The following is a 19,835-nucleotide window of genomic DNA, read 5'->3' on the forward strand; positions in this document are numbered from 1 at the left end:
ATTGGTTTCCAGTTCAGACAAAAATGTCCCTCACAATGTATCCCTCCATGTGTCCCTATAACAGTAACACTGTTACTGTTGAGGTCATCTATTCAATGATGGCAAACATTTTTTTTCCAATAATGGCATTAAACTTTTAGCCCATGGCAAAAATGTATCAGTTTTGAGGATATTGTATTGAGGTCCTTCGTAAGTAAAGATTTGAACCAGAAGAACTACTTGTAGCCCAGTGACCCCATGTTTTCCAGACTTTTCAAGTGGTCCTCACAGGAAACCTCAGCAAAGGAAGGCAGACACCATTTTTGAAACAAACTAGACCAAGGCCAAAGCTCATCTCTGCAGCCAACACAGGCACTTCACTCTGAAAAAGTTCACATTTCCTAGGGGCGAAATTCAGTGCTGGGCCACTTACCTAATACCAGTAAGGCCCTGGGTTCAATTCCCAGCAATGCAGGACAGACAATACTTTCTTTCCCCTGCAACCTAACAACTGAAATCAAATCCTAAATAAATAAATAAATAAATAAATAAATAAATAAATAAAAAGAAAGATTCCACAGTGTTTGTGGAGAGTGGGAGAGTAGAAAAGTTTTTACCTCCGATCATAATGTAAGATCAGAAAGATTCGATAGCAGATGAAAGGGGGTGGGGGGAGCACATTGTCACATACACTTGGGCAGATTGTACATTGCAGAAGTATGATGTGACTAAGATGGCCCTGTTTACTTCAAGGACGCCATCAATTCTTTTGACACTTCCAGGGAACAGCAGTCAAGGAGAGTGTTCTAAAATAATCAGCACAATTTTCTGATGGGGTAAAAGAAGAGTGACTGCTTCTAGTTGCAAGGAGGTTTTATGTGCAACACCAAGGCCCTAATGGAGAAATTATGATTACTGGCTAAAGCAAAATTCAGTTGCTTTTTTAGTATTATGAATAGCTCTTTTTTTGTTGTTGTTTTTGTTTTTGTTTTTCGAGACTGGGTTTCTCTGTATAGCCTTGGCTGTCCTGGAACTTACTCTGTAGACCAGGCTGGCCTCAAATTCAGAAATCCGCCTGCCTCTGCCTCCCAAGTACTGGGATTAAAGGCGTGCGCCACCACCGCCCGGCATGAATAGCTCTAACTTTAACCCTAACCCTGAGTTTTGAATCAAATTCTTAACCCACTGACATTGTACATAAACATCCCTAACCTTTACCAAACAAACAAAAAAGTCACCAAGCAATTACCAGGCATGGCTATTAACTGGGATGTTACTAGAAGCTGTGCCGTGCCTTTATGGCTGCAGATGGCAAGCCTCAGCAGGTAAGGATGCAGCAGACCTCAGACTCTATGCTCCTGCTCAGCAATCACATTTTCTCCCCTACAGACCTGTAAGGTGGCAGCATCCCTGGCCCTGCATCACTGCGTGAAAATAGCCTCTAACGTCATATGGTTCACAAATGAGCCTTTGCCAGAATCAACTAAATTTCCAGGTTGGTTACTGTAGTATAAACAAGCATTATTTAACTATGATGAGGAAATGTGACTGCATTTTCCTTTCCCGTATATTACTAGGACTGCTTGCCTGCCCAGCCTACTGTGTCCCTCTGTATTCGACAGTGTGATCTGGTGAGAGATAGATGACCCAGGAGCTTTATCCTCACTGCCCACACCCAGGTGCCGGCTTCTGCAAGTGCTGCGCTTTCTGGCATTGTGACTGTTCCCTACAACAGTCAGCACAACCTTTAATACTCCTGTAAGAGCTCACTAGTGACTTTAGGAGTTCCTTTTTACTGGAGGGGAAAACACCAGGCTCTGGTGATGCACTCAACACAGCAAACCAATGAGACCCCAGGAAGAACAGATTTCTCTTTGAGTGTCACAGATTCCTCCAGCAAAGCAGCTAGGATACACATTCATCCGCAATAAAGAGCACCATCACTAAAGGGCGTTTGCCCCCTATGAGCATTGGCATCTTTCCCTTCAAAGTGGACATAACAGGGTACCTTAAAAGGCTAGGTACAGAATGGGTACAGTACAAAATGCCTAAGAAAGCACTTTGAAGCAAGCATAAACACATAGTAACAAAAATAAGTATTTGTTCAAACGTCCTCCATCTCTCCTAGGTCACCAGTCACTCACACCTAAGTCCCTCCAGAATTGAGACTGAGTACAAACGTCCCTAATCAGGTAGTCAGGGATGCCTTACTGCATGTGTACTGTGTGTACAAACGTCCCTAATCAGGTAGTCAGGGATGCCTTACTGCATGTGTACTGTGTGTACAAACGTCCCTAATCAGGTAGTCAGGGGTGCCTTACTGCATGTGTACTGCTAGACATGTGACATTGACTCATAAGAAAGCTGTGAATTTTATATGTTGAATGTTCATACTACATGTATGCCCACTGTGTGCAACTGACAGTATAATATTTTTAAATTATACTTCTGATAATATATTACTGTATCTTTATATTTGCGGCCACTTTTATGATTGGCGTGACTCTGAATGCTCAAGAATAAAACTTCTCATTAGAAACTAGACTCCTGGGGGCTGGAGAGACAGTTTAGTGGATCTTCCAAGGAGGCTCACATTTGGTTCAACACCATGTCCAGCACATCACTGCCACCTGAACCCCAGCTCCAGGGGGATCCATCCCCTCTAGTCTCTGCATGCACAGCACACACCCACAGAGATGTGCACACTGACACACAAACTGGACTCCCAGGCCCAGGAAAACAGGGCCTTCTTTGTAAGGATTCACCTGATATTAACTGCCAGGTGGTATAGCAACTCCAACCACAGAGTATCTGCACACAGTTTGTGGCAGTAATTATTGACCATGGGAGACAGAAGAAGAACCCTTAGCAATTTCCTCTGTGTTTTGAACTTTGCCCTGTGAAAATTACTCCTTAAAAAAATGGGAAATAAGATCATTTGACTCTCAGGGCACAAAGCCACAGCTTTAGAATGAGTTACATTAGTTATAATGAGGCATGAAGGATCCCTCCTACCACTGATCATTACTTCCATGGAAAATGGAAAATACCCCACCTCCCTATAATGAAATAAGCTGAGAATGGCTAAAAAATTAATAAAACAAATAAAATCATGCCAAAACATAACATTCTATACCTCCTTCCTTCCCTACTTTTTAAGAAGAACTGGAGAACTGACTCTTCATCCGATACCAAATGACTAATTCAATTAAGCTCCAGCTCAAGTCCTCTAACATAGAGACAGTAATGCAGTCTGCATTGATGTTTATAAAGTGCCCTGTGATTTTTTTAGGTTATTGATGTTATCTGAATCCTAAAGTCACCCAATAGCCATGGTTATTAATACAGATGTATCATACAGAACTTCAAAATATACATTTTTTTATAGAAATGGTCAATTCTAATTCCAGAACATGAGCTTCAGGAAAATGTACTTTTTTTTTTTTTAGCTATTAGGTGTACATGTGCACTACTCTTCAAATGTTTTAGGACTTTTGAACTTTGTTAAAAATAAATAACCCCTAAGCAGAATGGCAAATTCACTTCAGCCCACACTGGTGTAAAGCGTCTATCTGAAAAGCACCACTGGGAGGCTCTGAGCACGTGGGTGGTGTGCAGCTTTCTGCAGAGCTGGGGAATACAATAAGCTCCTTACATCCCTCAATGCTACCTCTACTTCATGACTGAAGAGGCTGTTGAAAGATAGGACAGATGGGAGATGGGAGATGATTTGTTTGTGTGCCACATAGGAAAGTTTCTTTACCCATCTTACCTGATTTCAGCTTCAAAGAGCCATTCAGAGGGGCGGCTGCTGTAGCTGGTCTCCTGGCCACACTCTACTCCTAATTTAAACTTCTGGAGATCGTCAACAAGAGATTACTAAGTTGGAAAGTGGTCTGAAGTCCATGGAATGATCATTGGGATTGAACATGATATACGAGTTCTTTCTAAAGCACCATCATTAAAATATCAATAACTCAGTAGTAGGATTCACCACACCATCCCAATATATATATATATATATGAAAGAGCCAGAGATAGTGTTCTAGCTTCCTGTAAGGCTTCCATTAACTTGTATGCACACTAGGAGAATTAAACTATAATGTGTTATCTGCTGGCTGTAGGGGAGAATATCTATGTCATGCCTCTCTCCAAGTTTCCAGGAGCATCAGATGAATTTGATATACATGTGTCTTTTCATGAATGAGATATACATGTCTCTCTGCCATGCGTGTCTGTCCTTTAATGCACATCTCACCTTTTTGACAAGAATATTAGTCCTAGTATACAGGATCATTCTGATGACCTCATACTACCTTGATGACCTCATACTACCTTGATGACTTCATACTACCTCAATGACCTCCGTAAAAACCCTTCCCAAAATAGGGTTACGTTTTGAAGTCAATACACAAACCAACCCTAAAACACAAGAAGTATGCAGCTTTGCTGCCCTAATTAACCACCATTTCGTAAGCCCTATTCCTCTACCCCCATATGGCCATACCTTCTAAGGTGAAGAGCCAAGGGCTTCTCTAAGTGAGACATGAGGAAATGGGTAGACCACAAGCAGCGAAGATGAAGGAAATGACAGCCATCTCAAATGGGAACTGTTCTGGTGAGTTGATGAGTTAAGATTTCATTTTAAATTGTCCCACACACTTGTGTGTGATTCCACAAGTGACCACAGCCACAGCTACTGTGTGGGCTGCCCTATCAGGAACTGGTGAGGCTTGAGCAGCCCCAGCCTCTACCTTAGTGATCAGTATAGTGTTTCAACCCCCTTGTATCATGAAGGAATGAACAGACATGTGCCCTGTAATCACCAGAGTGAAAGACATCCCAGCTGGGGCCAAATAGGATAGATGTAAGGCACAGTACCCCATGCAACTGCAGAGCGAGGGCTGGCAAGACGACCAGTGAGCAAGAGCACTTGCTATACAGCCATAAGAACCCAAGATGGAATCTTCAGCACCCACATAAAAAAGCCAAGTGTGGCCATGAATGCATCCATAACTCCAGCCCTGGGAAGGCTGGAGGCAGGAGGATTGGTAAAGCCTGCTGGCCACCAGCCGAGCTCCAGGTTCAGGACCTTGTCTCAAGCAGATAAAGTAGAGAACAATAGAACAGGACGTCCGAAGTCCTTCTCTGGCATCCTCCTGTGCACACTCAGATGCTTGCACTCACATGGGCATCACATACACAGAAAGAAAGAAAATAAACACTGTGCCTTCCATTCTATCTCAGGATGACACTATGGAAAAAAAAAAAAAAAACAGGCATTGCCCTGGGTAGAATTTCAACTGAAGATAGAATAGAACATTAAGAAGGCAAGGAAGACACCTACTAAGCACTTCACATGAAGTTAGGAATCGTATTAGCTACTGTACTCATCCCATGTAGCTTATCCCCAACTTATAGGAGATGAAACTAAAGCTTGGGGAATTCCAGGCCAAAAAAAAAAAAAAAAAAAAAAGAGTCCAGAATCCCCCAACTCATCAGGAAAACTAAAAGTCATAGGTGACACAGAACACAAGGTCAAGAGTTGAAGGAAAGCAAGTCTGTACAATAGGAGAAGTCTATCTTCAGAATACTACTGATCCTAATTTAAATGCAAAAGCATGGATGGTCCAGAAGGCAGAAGTCAGAGGAATCGTATTTCAAAAATATCAAGTATGCTCAGATTCTTGGCAACAAAATAAAACACATTACTGTGGCCAAAGAAGAAACATTCCAAATGGGCTATAATGAATCGTATTTAAAAACAGAAGTTATCACGCAGCCAACTAGGGAAGCTATGCATGGGAAGGTGTGTTTGCATATGTGTGTTTTTACATGCACATTTTCCCCTGGAGCCATTAAAAACCTCAGGAAAAAATTATGACAGCAATGTGCCATGTATGTAAAAGATGGATGGGTTAAAGTTACTGTTTTCTTAGGACCTGCCTGGCATTTGACAGCCACACACCAGTGCACTATCTGGAAAGATTTAGGACCTGTGCTGTAAAATTATTTATTAGTTGTTATTTATGCTACGTGCTCCCTGGCAGACCACCCAGTGCTGCAGCAATAAAGGGAGTCACGCTGCATCTCTCCAAAACAATCAAAAAACCAAGGAGTCCACCTTTGGGTACCACTATTGAAGGATGTGGCTTTCCGGCAGGAAAGTATGTTATGTTTTTTTGACTGTTCTACGGACCCAGGGAAATGGAAATGACCGAGCCCGGCAGGAGAATTGTCTGTTCAGGGTAAGCATGCCTCCTCCTTCAGGGGCGTCAGTTCTGCCATCCATAAAAGGAAAGGCTGCTCCAACAGTCTCCCAGTCCCCTCTGAATCCTGGTTTTTAAAAAAAGAGTGGAACCTGTTTGCAGCCCCACACTAACCCCAGGATGTGATCGGAGGCTGACCTCAGTGCCTGGGGGCCTCAGGCTCTGACAGCCTGCCAGCACCTCCTCGCGCTGCCTCCCAGTTTGGCTTGTTAGGGAGTTAACAAAGGCATGTTTGAACATTCCTGAAGGCCTCAACAGAGAAGCTCATCGCGCAGTGCTTAATATCATTAGATATGTCAAAGCTGTGGTCCACCAGGACATCCGAGAGCAGATCAAGTTCTCTCCTTAAAATGTCAAACGTAACTACAGAATGCCACATTGCTCCTACTAATTTTTTTTTTTTTTAGCATTTATGTGTTTTATTTAAATAAATATATAATTAGTTAACGAAGTAGACACCTCCCTCCCAAATAACCTTCGGATATTATTTCTGAATGATTTCTTTAAATTATCTTATGAACCCTAATGTAAACACAAATATCTTCTTCAGTACCTATAGCTTTCCCACAGTCATCTGCCCATTTACAGTGACCAACAGCCCACCCCACCCCACCCCACCCCACCCCACCCCTGGCTGAAGGCAGCACCAGCCAAACTCTCACTTGTGGGATTCTTTCCCTGGGAAGCTAAGCGTTGGCCTTGCTTTTCTAAGGATAAAATGGACCAGTCACCTAACTCCCCAAGCACTTAGGCTGACCTTCCAATAGGACTTTTGATTCCAAGCTCCACTTCCACCCACCGTGATGGTGTGAGTAAGATTCGTCGCCATAGACTCACATATCTGAATGTTGAGAGTGGCAGTAGGAGATGTGGCCTTGTTGGAGTAGGTATGGCCTTGTCGGAGGAAGCGTGTCACTGTGGGTGGGCTTTGAGATTTCAAAGGCTCAAGCCAGACCCAGTATCATTCTCTTCCTGCAGCTTGCCGATTCAGATGTAGAACTCTCTGCTCCTTTTCCAGCACCATGTCTGCCTGTACACTGTCTTGCTTCCTACCATGATGATAATGGACTAAACCCTCTGGAGCAATAAGCATGCCCCAATAAAATATTTACCTTTATAAGAGTTTGTTGTGGTCATGGTGTGTCTTCATAGCTATAAAAACCCTAGCTAAGACACCCGCCAATACAGGCTAATGTTAAAGAGTACCGAGGGACTTGCTATCATTCCTTTTCTTAAGTCTTAACCTGATCGCAGCCCAGTCCCTTCCAGGGACCAAGTCCTACACTAGGCCCCATGACTCTGCACACAGTGTGTTCAAAGCATTCTCAAATATTTCACATATAGAAATGTCGATGTGAACATTTCGATATGAGACGGCTCAGTGGATAAACCGCTGCATGTGCAAGCATGAAGACTTGAGTTTAGGTTCCCAGACCCCATGTAAAAGCCCCACAGAGATGATGGCCATCTGTAATCCTGGCGCTGGGGAGCCAGAGAAGGCCACCCAAGGCAAGCTAGCTAGACTAACAGGAAACTATCAGCCTCAGGTTCACTGAGACTCTGTAGAAAGCTACCAGAAAGACAATTGACATCAATTTTGGGCCTCTACATACAGACACATACACACACACATTCACACACACACACACACACACACACACACACACATGTACATGCATCCTCCTCTCCCCCCCCATACACACCATGTATACCCAATACTGCATATTCATATTAAATACCTGATGAGTTTAGAATAAGAACTCATTTGCTTCTGGTAATGAGAACAATACTTAAAGTAAAATGAAATTTTTTTAGACACACAGAGCAAAAAGGCATTCTTCTCTATGTGGGAGGGAAAACTACAGTATAACAGTTTGTTACCGGGCTGGTGAGATGGCTCAGTGGGTAAGAGCACCCGACTGCTCTTCTGAAGGTCCGGAGTTCAAATCCCAGCAACCACATGGTGGCTCATAACCATCCGTAACAAGATCTCACTCCCTCTTCTGGAGTGTCTGAAGACAGCTACAGTGTACTTACATATAATGAATAAATAAATCTTTAAAAAAAAAAACAGTTTGTTACCAAAGATCACAAAATTTCCAATAAATAAATAAAAACAGGGGCTTTGAAATCAAAAAGAATATTTTAAAGGGGCATGCAAACAAGAAAACGTTAAATGAAATTTTTTCAAACATTTTACTATGTAAATTTTCAAATATAGAAATAATGGTGTGATGAATTTTTAGCTATGTATCATCCATTCCTCATAGTTACTCAAATGTTATCACATGTCTAGATTCTTTTCTCTTTGTTGAAAACTTTTAAAGTAAATCCCAGATATCATACTAATGCACATCTATATGAATCTCAAGAGAAAGCATTTGATGAGGGGTTTTCTGGTGTTTTTTTTTTCTTCTTCTTCTTTTGATTTTTCAAGACAAGGTTTGTCTGTGTAGCCCTGGCTGTCCTGGAATTTGCACACAGGCTGGCCTCACAGATTCACCTACCTCTGCCTCCTGAGTACTGGGACTAAAGGCGTGCACCATCACCGCCCAGCTTGACAAGACCAATCTTTCATTGACTAAAAACATCTCGGAAGCATATTTTTGTGACAGGGTGAAGGGCACATATGAAAACGCCATGCAGGCTTCAGACTTGGCCATGAAAGGCTGAAGACTGCCCTTCGGTCAGAGAGGAGCCCAGCGCTTACCTCAGCACCAGTATCCGACATAACACTGGAAGCTCAAGCCATACATTTTAGGTAATAAAAAACGTAAAACCATGCCATCAGAAAGGAGGACACGAAACTATCTCCGATCACAGCTACTGCCTGTATATGAGATGATAAAACATTTTCTAACCTCTGGTGCTAACAATTTTACTGAAGTGTCAAAGTATGAAACACAAAAACCAGCAGAACTTAAGTACACTAGCAATGAACATCTAAAAAAATTAAGTATTTTAGTTATAGAAAAATGAAATATTTTAGAATAAGTTTAACCAGGGAAGTGAAATACATATGCTAAACACTGTAAAACATTGCTGGAAAAAAATTAAAGGAAATACAGACAAAGAAAAAGATGTTCCATGTTCATGGACTAGATGACCTGATAGCATCAAGATGACAATAGGGAGCCTGAGAGAGAACTCTGCCTTTAAAGGCTGAAGCTCACCACCAAAGCTACAAACTGATAGCACAAACCACAGTAATTTACAGATTCCATACAAACCACCCCTAGCCCCCCCCCCTTTTTTTCTCTCTTCTAGAAATAGAAAACCATCCTAAAATTTGCATAGACTCCCAAGGGACCTCAAGTAGCCAAAACAGACTTGAAAGTGAGAAGGTTGGAGAATTCAAGCTTTTTGATTTCAAAAGTCCCTGGGGTTTGCAGGGTCTGTGGGGAGTTATCATGTACGTAATACAGTTTCATCTGTCCCCATAGGACGTTTCTTGAAGGGGAGATTGCTAATAGTTTCACCACATTGTAAATTTCATGGTGTCACTGAATTGTACACTTAAAATTGGCTTAAATGGGAATTTTCGCGTTTCATCTCTATGTTATCACACTAGAACTTCATCTTTTAACAATACATGAATTTTCTTAGGCTAGTGGAACATTTTCCCATATTTTAGACCTTGTGGCCTCAAAACTAAGTCTGGCTCAGTTCTAAAACACTTAAGACTCCTCTCACCCAGTCCATTCCAGAATCGCATTCTATGCAATGAATTTACATCTTAGAGAATCTTACCTTCTTAGGAATAATTTCCATAAACATCAGTTAAAATTGAAAGCTGCTGAGGCTGGAGAGATGGCTCAGCAGTTAAGAGCACTGACTGCTCTTCCAGAGGTCCTGAGTTCAAATCCCAACAACCACATGGTGGCTCACGGACATCTGTAATAGTATCCGATGCTCTCTTCTGGTGTGTCTGAAAACAGCTACAGTGTACTTATGCATATAAATAAATAAATAAATAAATAAATAAATAAATAAATAAATCTTTTTTAAGTATATTTGTAATTTAATCAGTAAAAAAAATTGAAAGTTGTCAAATCATGGCCTTTGGTCTAAATTCAGACTGCTTCCTTGTTTGTTCGGGTTCCTTTTTTCTTTTGTTTTTTGTTTGATTGTTTTATTTTTTTGTTTTTTTTTAATATTTCTCTGTGCGTAGCTTTTTTTTTTTTTAGATTTATTTATTTATTATATGTAAGTACACTGTAGCTGTCTTCAGACACTCCAGAAGAGGGAGTCAGATCTTGTTAAGGATGGTTGTGAACCACCATGTGGTTGCTGGGATTTGAACTCTGCACCTTTGGAAGAGCACTTGGGTGCTCTTACCCGCTGAGCCATCTCACCAGCTCCAGCATAGCTTTTTTTTTTTTTAAGATGTATTTATTTATTTATGTACACAGGACTCTGCCTGCATGTATGCCAGCAGGCCACAAGAGGGCACCAGATCTCATTATAGATGGTTATGAGCCACCGAGTAGTTGCTGGGAATTGAACTCAGGATGTCTGGAAGAGCAGACATCTTAACCTCTTAACCTCTGAGCCATCTCTCCAGCCTTCTTGTTCGGCTTTCAAAACTAAGAATAATCTTTACATTTTGAAATTGCTAAAGAATAGAAACAATATTTCCTAACACTTGGAAATTATAGGTAATTCAAATTTCAGTGTGATGAGCAGAGTTCCACAGAGGCACAGCCACATGTTGCCCTATGTGTCATTGTCACCCACTCTTAAGAAATGAAGACTGAAAAGGAAGGCAACCCTGTAGGAGGACCAGCCATCTCAATTAACCTAGATCAGCCATCTCAATTCACCTAGATCCCCAAGACCTTTCAGACACTGGACCACCAACCAGGCAGCACACACCAGCTGATATGAGGCCCCCAACACATATACAGCAGAGGACTGTCGGGTCTGTGTTTATTCAGAGAAGAAGCACCTAGCCCTTAAGAGACTGGAGGCCCCAATGAGTGGGGAAGTCTAGTGGGGTAGCGGTGGGGGGACATCTTCATGGAAATGGGGAAGGAGGTATGGGTTCTGAAATAATCAGAGGGTGGACGGGGGAGGGGGAGATAAAATCTGGAGAGTAAAAAAAATATATTAAAATTTAAAAAGGAAAAGAAATGAAGGCAAAAGGTTAATGTGCTCATCAGTTTTTCAATCACTAAAATAAATATCTGAAACAATCAACTTACCAAAAGAAAAGCGTCCTTTTGGCTCACTGTTTTGGAGACTCCAGTCCATGATTGGATGTGCTTTTAGACCTGTGGCCGGGAAGTACATCACAGGCAAAGCACATGGCAAAGCTAAACCGCTCAGATCGCGACTGGGATGTGAGAGAGAAAAGGACCAGATTCCCACAACTCGCTTCCCAGGACCCTCTCCTGGGCTGCATCTCTCAACATTTCTTTTGTCCCTCTCAAGAGCTCAGCACCAAGGATACTAGGCCTTTATTTAACACTTTGACCTTTAGGGAACATTCTCGATCCAAACTACAGCCATTTGCAAATTGTAAAATATTTACATATGATCCTTTAAAGAAAGTTGACAAACACTTTGCTTGTGTGTGTGGACTTTGAAGCAGGGTTTATTTGTAAACCATAGTGGCCTTAAACTCACAGCACTCCTGCTTTTCAGTAGGACACTTAGGAGACCCCTCCCAACGCCAGGATCACAGGCATGAGCCAGCAGCTCTAAGCCCTGATCTAAATGATCAACTCAAATACAGATAAACTGCAATCTCAATCAGTGAAGCTGAACTTGCCTTTGGACTCGCACAACATTCATTTTGTTCTTGTAAAGATCTGGGCTACATGGCTCATCCCAGGTAAAGGGACAAGTTTCAGGCTCAAGTTCATTCTTTCTACCTTGAGGGTCTCGTGTATCATATCCAGGCCCTCAGGCTTGACCACAAATGCTTTACAGCCAAACCATCTCATTACTGCTCTACTGTTTTTTTTTTTTTTACTGCTCTACTTTTTCTTGTTGTTTTGAAGCAATAAACCAATGGTACAAATGTCATAAATCTAAGTGCAATTCCCTCAAATGTTTGAAGTGATCTTGATGAAAGATTTGGGGCAGTTAGGTCATGGGGTTTTTTCTTTCCTTTTCTTATGGCTGTGGTATACATGTATGTAGGCACACATGTATGTACACACATCTGGAGGCCTGAGGTCATCAATCATCTCTCCATCCTTCTTCTACCTTCTTTACTGAGGCAGGTATCTCAGTCAAACCCAAAGGCCCCGTATAAGGTTAGTCACTTCTGAGACTAGCCTTCTCTAAGCCTCTCCTGCTTTTGCCTTCTGGGGCTAGAACTGTAGAAGGCAGGCCACCTCACTGACAGCAATTAATTGGTTGTAGAGATCCAGGCTCTGGTCCTCATACGTGTCTACTACAGCCACTGAGCAGTCTTCCCTACCTAGTCATTTGTATTTGAATGGGGCTTACTTTAGTCAGATTGATTTCCATCAATAGACTAAAATATTTGTACACACATTCATTCAAATACTAAGTGAAACCCTACTATTTACCACTATACTAAGAGCCAGAGATATGGAATTTAAAAAATAAAAATAAAAGATAAATTAAAATGCATGCAAATAACAAGGAGTTTTGAAATCAAGAAAGGAAGCAATAGTTTGAACCAGGAAACACTAAGCGATGTCAGAACTCCGTAGATCTCTTAGACAAGTAGGGAACCAGGTCACAGAAAAGGGGAAAGACCATAGTGGAGTGGGAAGAAATAGTCCCAGGTCTCATGACTTCCTACCTCCTGTGAGGGTGTCATAGCACCCTCTCTCAACCCGACTACATGGGACATGGAGGAAGAGCAACAGATGAGGAGGGGAGAGGGAAGACCTAGCTGTGGGAAGGGACCTTTTCAAGAACAGATTCAGGAGCAGCTGTGTCTGGCAAGCAGGCTAGTTCTGTGGCAGCTCTTCTCAGCAGGCCTGCAGCTTAGCAACTCACTGCACAGCACCTAGACTCCATTCTCAAAGCGAGGGCGACTGGTCAACTGAACTGATACATAGATCAGCTAAGTCAAAATATGCAAACTGACCCGTGCGACAAATGTGTGTCACTCCGTCCTCATTGCCTGTAATTCTTCATCTATGATAGAGAATAAAAGAAACATGCAAACCAGGTTACACTAAAGCCACTCTGCGCATCTGCAGAAACAAACATTAAGACTTATTTTGTTACTTTTGTTCCTGTTGATCCGCATTCAGAAAAATACAAGAAAAACAGCAGCAAAACTGCAAACGACAAAAGGGGGGGTTTCGAAACTGACTCAAATGCCCCAAACCGGCACAAGCAAAAGAAAAAAATATTCCCAGAACGACCTTGGACTTTAAGCAAAGGGAGTCTCCACACTTCTGAGATTACAGCTCCAGCTGAAACTGAAAACTCGCCTAGCCATACCCAGAGACATCACCGTGATGACATAAACAGCCCAAAGAGAAGCTGAGTTTTCAGATGTGGCAGATGGGGAAAGTGCAGATGCTTTCTGGCTGCGTGCAAACCCCAGAGCCCCCAGGTGGAAACTGTGAAGTAACCGACACGCTTTGGCATCTGCAACTGCGAGGAGTACACAGGATGAAATGGAACAAACACGAGGGAAAACTGAGATTTCTTGTGGTGCAATTCCCCCCAAGTGGGTGCCCTCTGCCTACTTAAACAGCTGTGAGGATCCTGGCATCCTCATTCATACCCTTTCCTGACCAAAGCCAGAGTCCCCTCCAATCGTGTGACTCCCATCACTCCAAAGTATGTTCACCTTCCAAAGAGTCTAAGACTGTTAAAAGAGGTTTTTGGTTTTTATACTCATTATACTCGTTATTTCAACAGCCAGTGCCACGTGCTGTGGGTGGGTACCCCTGCTATATCATTGGGGTTACACGCCACACTCTTCATCCTTCTGTAAAGCTCACTTCTGGAATCAAGTAAAGACGATCCAGGGGCCGCAGACTGTGTCTGCGTATCTCTGGTTCTCAACCAATTCCCCCGTTAGACAAGACCACGCCTCCAGTCTTTAGCACAGCAACAAGGTCGGAAACGAAAGGAGTCGGAACACCCAAAACACTCAGGTCACCCCTAAGGCTTCACTCCCGAGTCCTGTTTAAACTCTTTTGTACTTTTCACTCTTTATGAAGAAATACACTCCAGTTAGCTGGCTTTCCAGACGCCCTCCACAAAGACTTTTTACAGAAGCACTTTACAAAAATAGGGTTGCAAGCTGATCACAGCGGCACATACCTGCGGCCCCAGTGGAAGCGGGGCCAGAAGGACCAGGAAATCAAGGCCAGCCTTGGCTAACACAGCGAGTTCGAGAGCAGCCTAAACTGATCCCAGGAAAAGTAAGGGATTTGGGTAAAAAGCAATCACAAACCAAGTGGCTCAAGCCTGTACTCTCAGTACGGGGAAGCAGAGGGATCATAGACGTGGGAGCCAGCCTGAGCTATACAGTGAAACCATCTTAGGAAAAGAAACAAAATGGCAACCGCACTGAGGCGAGAACAATGCAAGAGCTACACACAAAAGAGAGCGGGATCCCGGGAGCAGCTGGGATCAGGAGGTGGGGTGAGGAGGTGAAGGGTGAATTCGATCGGGATACATCATATTCATATATGAAACTGACAGACTTTTACAAAGTAAACAGGATCAAAGGTTCATAATTCCATCTTGAGGAGTATCTAAAAAACAAAGTCAGTAGACATACACAGCTGTTTTAGGAACTTTCAGTGTGGTTAACAGGATCCGTGAGTCTAGAAAGGCTTCCTCCTTGTGAGACTACAGAAAGGAAGCCTTTCATTAGGACCCAATTACTGTGGCTATTGCCAAATGAGGGACATTCCACCGCACACCAAGCTCGGGGATTGCATTTTACATACATTACCTTACATAATCTCTTTCAAATATTAAGGACGTCTTGAAAAAGATTACAAAAGACAACTCAAGACGGCTTAGGTTTATGCACAGCGGTGGCCCACACTGCTCTAGCTGTTTTGCATGGCCAGCCAGTGGCATAGATTTTTAAAATAGAACTAAGTCTCCTACTTCTCCAAACAGCACCATGAACCAAAGCCAGGTTTGAAGCACTAAATAGGCATTTAAATACACGCTTCACTGCACTTTAGTACCAAATAACTCATTTCTAACTGCCCTATTTCTCCAAATCCTATCAAGCTACTTAATGAGGCATCTGAGCCCACTCTCACTTCCCACTGGGAAGGCAGGGATGGAAGCGACACACTGTCAACCAAACACTTCAACTGCTGCATTAGAAATGCAGGGCAGAGATGGTTTTAACATAACCAACAGAAGGAGATCCCTCCAAGTGAGCTTATGAATAAAAATTAAGAAAAATGTCAATAGACATTCAAGGTCTTTAGCATGGCCAGAACTAACCCCAAAAATGTAAAACCCAAGACTGAATCAGGGTTCTTTGTGATTACAGGCAACCAATGTGGCAGAAGCTAGGGTGAAAACAGGATATACAACAAGGTACATTACATTATATTACATATGTGTTTATTTATATAGATAGATAGATAGATAGATAGATTACATGAACACATATATTATATAAATATATATTACATGAATATATATTACATGAATATACATATATATTACATATACATATACAAGAGACTGTATGTGCATGTATGGGGATATATATATGTACATATATATATATATATATATATATATATATATATATATATATCTTATCCAGTACACCCAATTTAATATTAGCTTTATCTAGAATACCTAGGTTTAAACCTGATGAGTTCAGGGACAAAGGGTGGTAAATGCAAGATTTTTTTTTTAACTAAAGCCAATTTTTTTTTGATTTTCACAATTTATCTTATTGTGAATTATTTTTAGGTTCCAACTTCCATAAAATGCACAGACTAAAGCCAATTTTTAAATAACTTAAGATTCAATACCTTTCTTTTCCCTTTTACTTTTGTTGTGTTGTTGGAGACAAGGTTTCTTTGTGTGGCTCTGGCTGTCCTGGAACTCGCTTTGCAGACCAGGTTGGCCTCAAACTCAGAGATCCACTTGTGTCAGCCTCCCGAGAGCTGGGATTAAAGGTGTATGCCACCATCATCTAGCTAAACTGGTTTTCTCAACCCTTTGAAATCTCTTCAGGTGTCTTCAGAGTTGCAAGGGAGGTGGGGGTCTCTTAGATCCTGAGCCTGTCATAATCCTGAGGCCAAATTATTAAAATAAATTGCAGTAGATAAAATGGGATCTAAAGCAGGAAGTGCTACAAGTAAATGCAATCTTACATGGGGTGAGCTCATGATAGGTACATCTGGACAGATGTGGAGAGGTGGGGCCAGAGAACAGAGAGGCAAGGAGCTACAAGTTACCCGTAGCACCGCTAGAGTAAGGGAGCTGCCACAAACTCTGAGTCCCTTGGTGAGGGCTTGGATACATCACAGGAACCTTCAAGGTCATATTATATCACCACCCTTGAGTGGGCCTCTAATTTATATTTTAACTTCTGGTTGTCTGTTTTGCTCTCTGCTTTGGGTTGTTCCCGAAATTAAAATATGCTAGTTAGCAAAAACTGAGTTGTCTGGGTCTCCTCAGCAGATGTGCCTCATTCTGAATTAACGAGCATCTGGGTTTATACAGCATCTCCGCAGGGCCTAGTTAGCATCAGGGCATGCCTGTGGCTGTGCGCTCTGCCTCAGGATTCTACACCAGTAAGAATTACCACCAAGAGCTGAGACAAAGCTCAGTTGGTAGAGGGCTTGCCCAGCACACCCATGGCCACCGGCTCCATCTCGAGCACTGAAGTAACCTGATGTGGTAGCAAATGCCCGTTTCTGGTACCCGGGAGGTGGGAGCCAAGAGGGTAGGTTTCAAGGTCATCTGATTCAGCTACATAGATCAAGACCAGGGAAGAAGACTAAGGAAACACGAAACAGTACCACAGAGAGATGTTAGGCTGTGAGACTACTTCTGTGGCTTGGGGTGTTTCCCTAAAAAGAAACCTGCCACACAAGGCCCCTGTCAAGTTTCTATAGCTGCCCTCTCAGCTGAACCTGTGGCTCTGAAGCTACAGAGTCAAAAGGTCCCCCTTCTGATTTTCACACAGAAGCTTGTTAAGATTTGAGAGCTGCAGATGGGGCAGAGAGAACCAGGCCCAAGGATAGGAGTCGTAAATATGGACGTAAAGAGCAAAGCCCAGGCTGTATTCTGATTTGTGTGCAAACGTAGGTGGGTGCCTGAACAAATTATTTCACCAAAGTCAAATCTGCAGCTTTACAAAGCCAGTTGCATCTACTGTTTTAGAGATTAGACTGCCCTCTTGTGGGGAATAAGAGGAAAAACTTCCCCGGTATTCCCACTTACCTTTCGGCAAGAACAATTTGTGAAAAGCCTGCTTGTCTTCTCAGGGCATCACCAGGCCATTTTACCTCTTGCAAAGACAGGCCTAGTACCGCCATGTCGTTTTCGTTTTTTCAAGAGAATCCAGAAACTCGAGACTTTAACCCAGAAGGTTTCGCATGATATTAAACAACATTCTAATCACTTGAAAAAAATATTTGGGCCCTGCTCAGTTGTCATATTCGAGTGGTTTGGTGTCGCTGAGTAGTTAATTTAGAGAGTATTGTCAGCAGCCAAGACATTAGTGCAGTCAGCACAGATCAGTGAGTCTGGGAGACAGGACACATGGGGATAAATTCTTAAGTCTACCCCAAGTCAATGAAGAACTGTCATAGGCAAAGATCTAGAGGGTGTCCACGCCTTTAATCCCAGCACTTGGGAGGCAGAGGCAGGCGGATCTCCATGAGTCTGAAGTAAAGCAGGTCTACATACCTAGTTCCAGGCCAGCCAAGGGTACATAGCAAAACTCCGTTCTCATAGGATGGTAGGGTAGGGGCTATTTAAATTACCCAAGTCATATGATCTTAATGGTTTGTTTGTTTATTTGTTTGTTTTAATGATGCTGTAAATAGCACCATGAGCAATCCCCGCTAGGAAGGAGGTGGAAATGGAACTGAAAGACTGGGGATTTAGATGGCTCAGTCAGTAAAGTATTTCCTCAGAACCTGTGTAAAAGCCTGTGCATGCTACCCCAGTACTGGGGAGACAGAGATGGGAGATTCCTGGGGCTGGCTAGCCCATCAGCCTAGTTAAATTGGTGAACTCCAGGTCTCAAGAAATAAGGAAACATTCTTCCATTGCTGGTGGGATTGCAAACTGGTACAACCACTCTGGAAATCAATCTGGAGGTTCCTCAGAAAATTGGAAATAGATCTACTTGAAGACCCAGCTATACCACCCCTGGGCATGTACTGAAAAGATGCCCCACCATGTCACAAGGACACATGCTCCATTATGTCCGTAGCGGCCTTATTTGTGACAGTCATAAGTTGGAAACAACCAAGATGTCCCACAACAGAAGAATGGATGCAGAAAATGTGGTTCATTTACACAATGGAATACTACTCAGCTATTAAGAACGAGAACATCATGAGTTTTGCAGGCAAATGGATGGAACTAGAAAATATCATCCTGAGTGAGGTAACTCAGTCACAAAAGAACACACATGGTCTTTTCTCACTGTTCAGTGGATATTTGCCATAAAGTAGAGGATACACAGACTATAATCCACAGAACAAAGTAAGCTAAATAACAAGGTGGGCACAGGAAGGATTCTTGAATCTCACTCAGAAGGGAAAATAAAATAGTCATTGGGGGTAGATGGAGAGAGAGAACTGGGTGAGAGGGGACAGAGAGAGGATGCTATGGTGTGCTTACAGACAGGAGCCTAGCATGGCTGCCCTCTGCGGGGTCCAACAAGCAGCTGGCTGAGGCAGAAACAGATATTTATACCCAACTAATGGACTGAAGTCAAGGACCCCTGTGGTTGAATTAGGAGAAGTCTGGAAGAAGATGAGGAGGAGGGTAACCCCACAGAAAGACCAGCAGTTTCAACAAACCTAGACCCCTGAAATCTCTCACACACTGAGCCACCAACCAGGCAACATATACTAGCTTGTCTAAGGCCCCCAACACATATGCAGCAGAGGACTGCCTGGTCTGGCCTCAGTGAGAGAAGATGCACCCAACCCTTGAGAGACTTGAGGCCCCAAGGAATGGCTGGGTGGAGGCTCGGAGAAGGGGCATCCTCTTGAATACCAGGGAGGAGGGATGGGATGAGGAACCCTCAGAGGGCAGAACAAGAGGGGGAGAATGACTGGACTGTAATATATGTAATTTTTTTTAAAGAAAAAGATATAAAGCTCTAGAAAGATGAACAATCATACTGTATAAAGGTAGCATTAAAAAAAAAACAATCAAAAGAAAAAAGAAAGAAAGAAGGAGACGCAGTTGAGAAGGGCACCCAACATCTCCCCTAGTCTCCTCGTGCACATACAACACACACACACACACACACACACGTTAACCCTCACAAACGCACAAGCACACACACTCAGGTGAGCTCCCGTGAATGCCTCTGCACTGCTGTGTTGGTGGGTGGAGACATGAGCACTTAAGGAACACGGCTTTGTCACAGGAATTTCAGAAGCTGAGGCTCCATGCACT

General features: G+C 42.7%; 1 protein-coding gene across 2 annotated transcripts in view; it reads right to left on the minus strand.

Annotated features, from left to right (window-relative positions):
• Saxo1 (stabilizer of axonemal microtubules 1) overlaps nucleotides 1-19,835 on the minus strand; it is a 95,168-nt gene that overhangs the window by 65,275 nt on the left and 10,058 nt on the right. The window contains exon 1 of one of the 2 annotated variants that reach the window (XM_021201169.1): nucleotides 11,453-11,587. The exons of the other annotated variant lie outside the window; for it this stretch is intronic. The gene's annotated coding sequence lies outside the window, so the exon portion shown is untranslated. Of the gene's footprint in view, nucleotides 1-11,452; nucleotides 11,588-19,835 lie in introns of those variants that run through there. 2 annotated transcript variants of the gene reach the window in all.

This window comes from Mus pahari, chromosome 6 (genome assembly GCF_900095145.1).
Source record: "Mus pahari chromosome 6, PAHARI_EIJ_v1.1, whole genome shotgun sequence".
NCBI classification, from domain to species: Eukaryota; Metazoa; Chordata; class Mammalia; order Rodentia; family Muridae; genus Mus; species Mus pahari.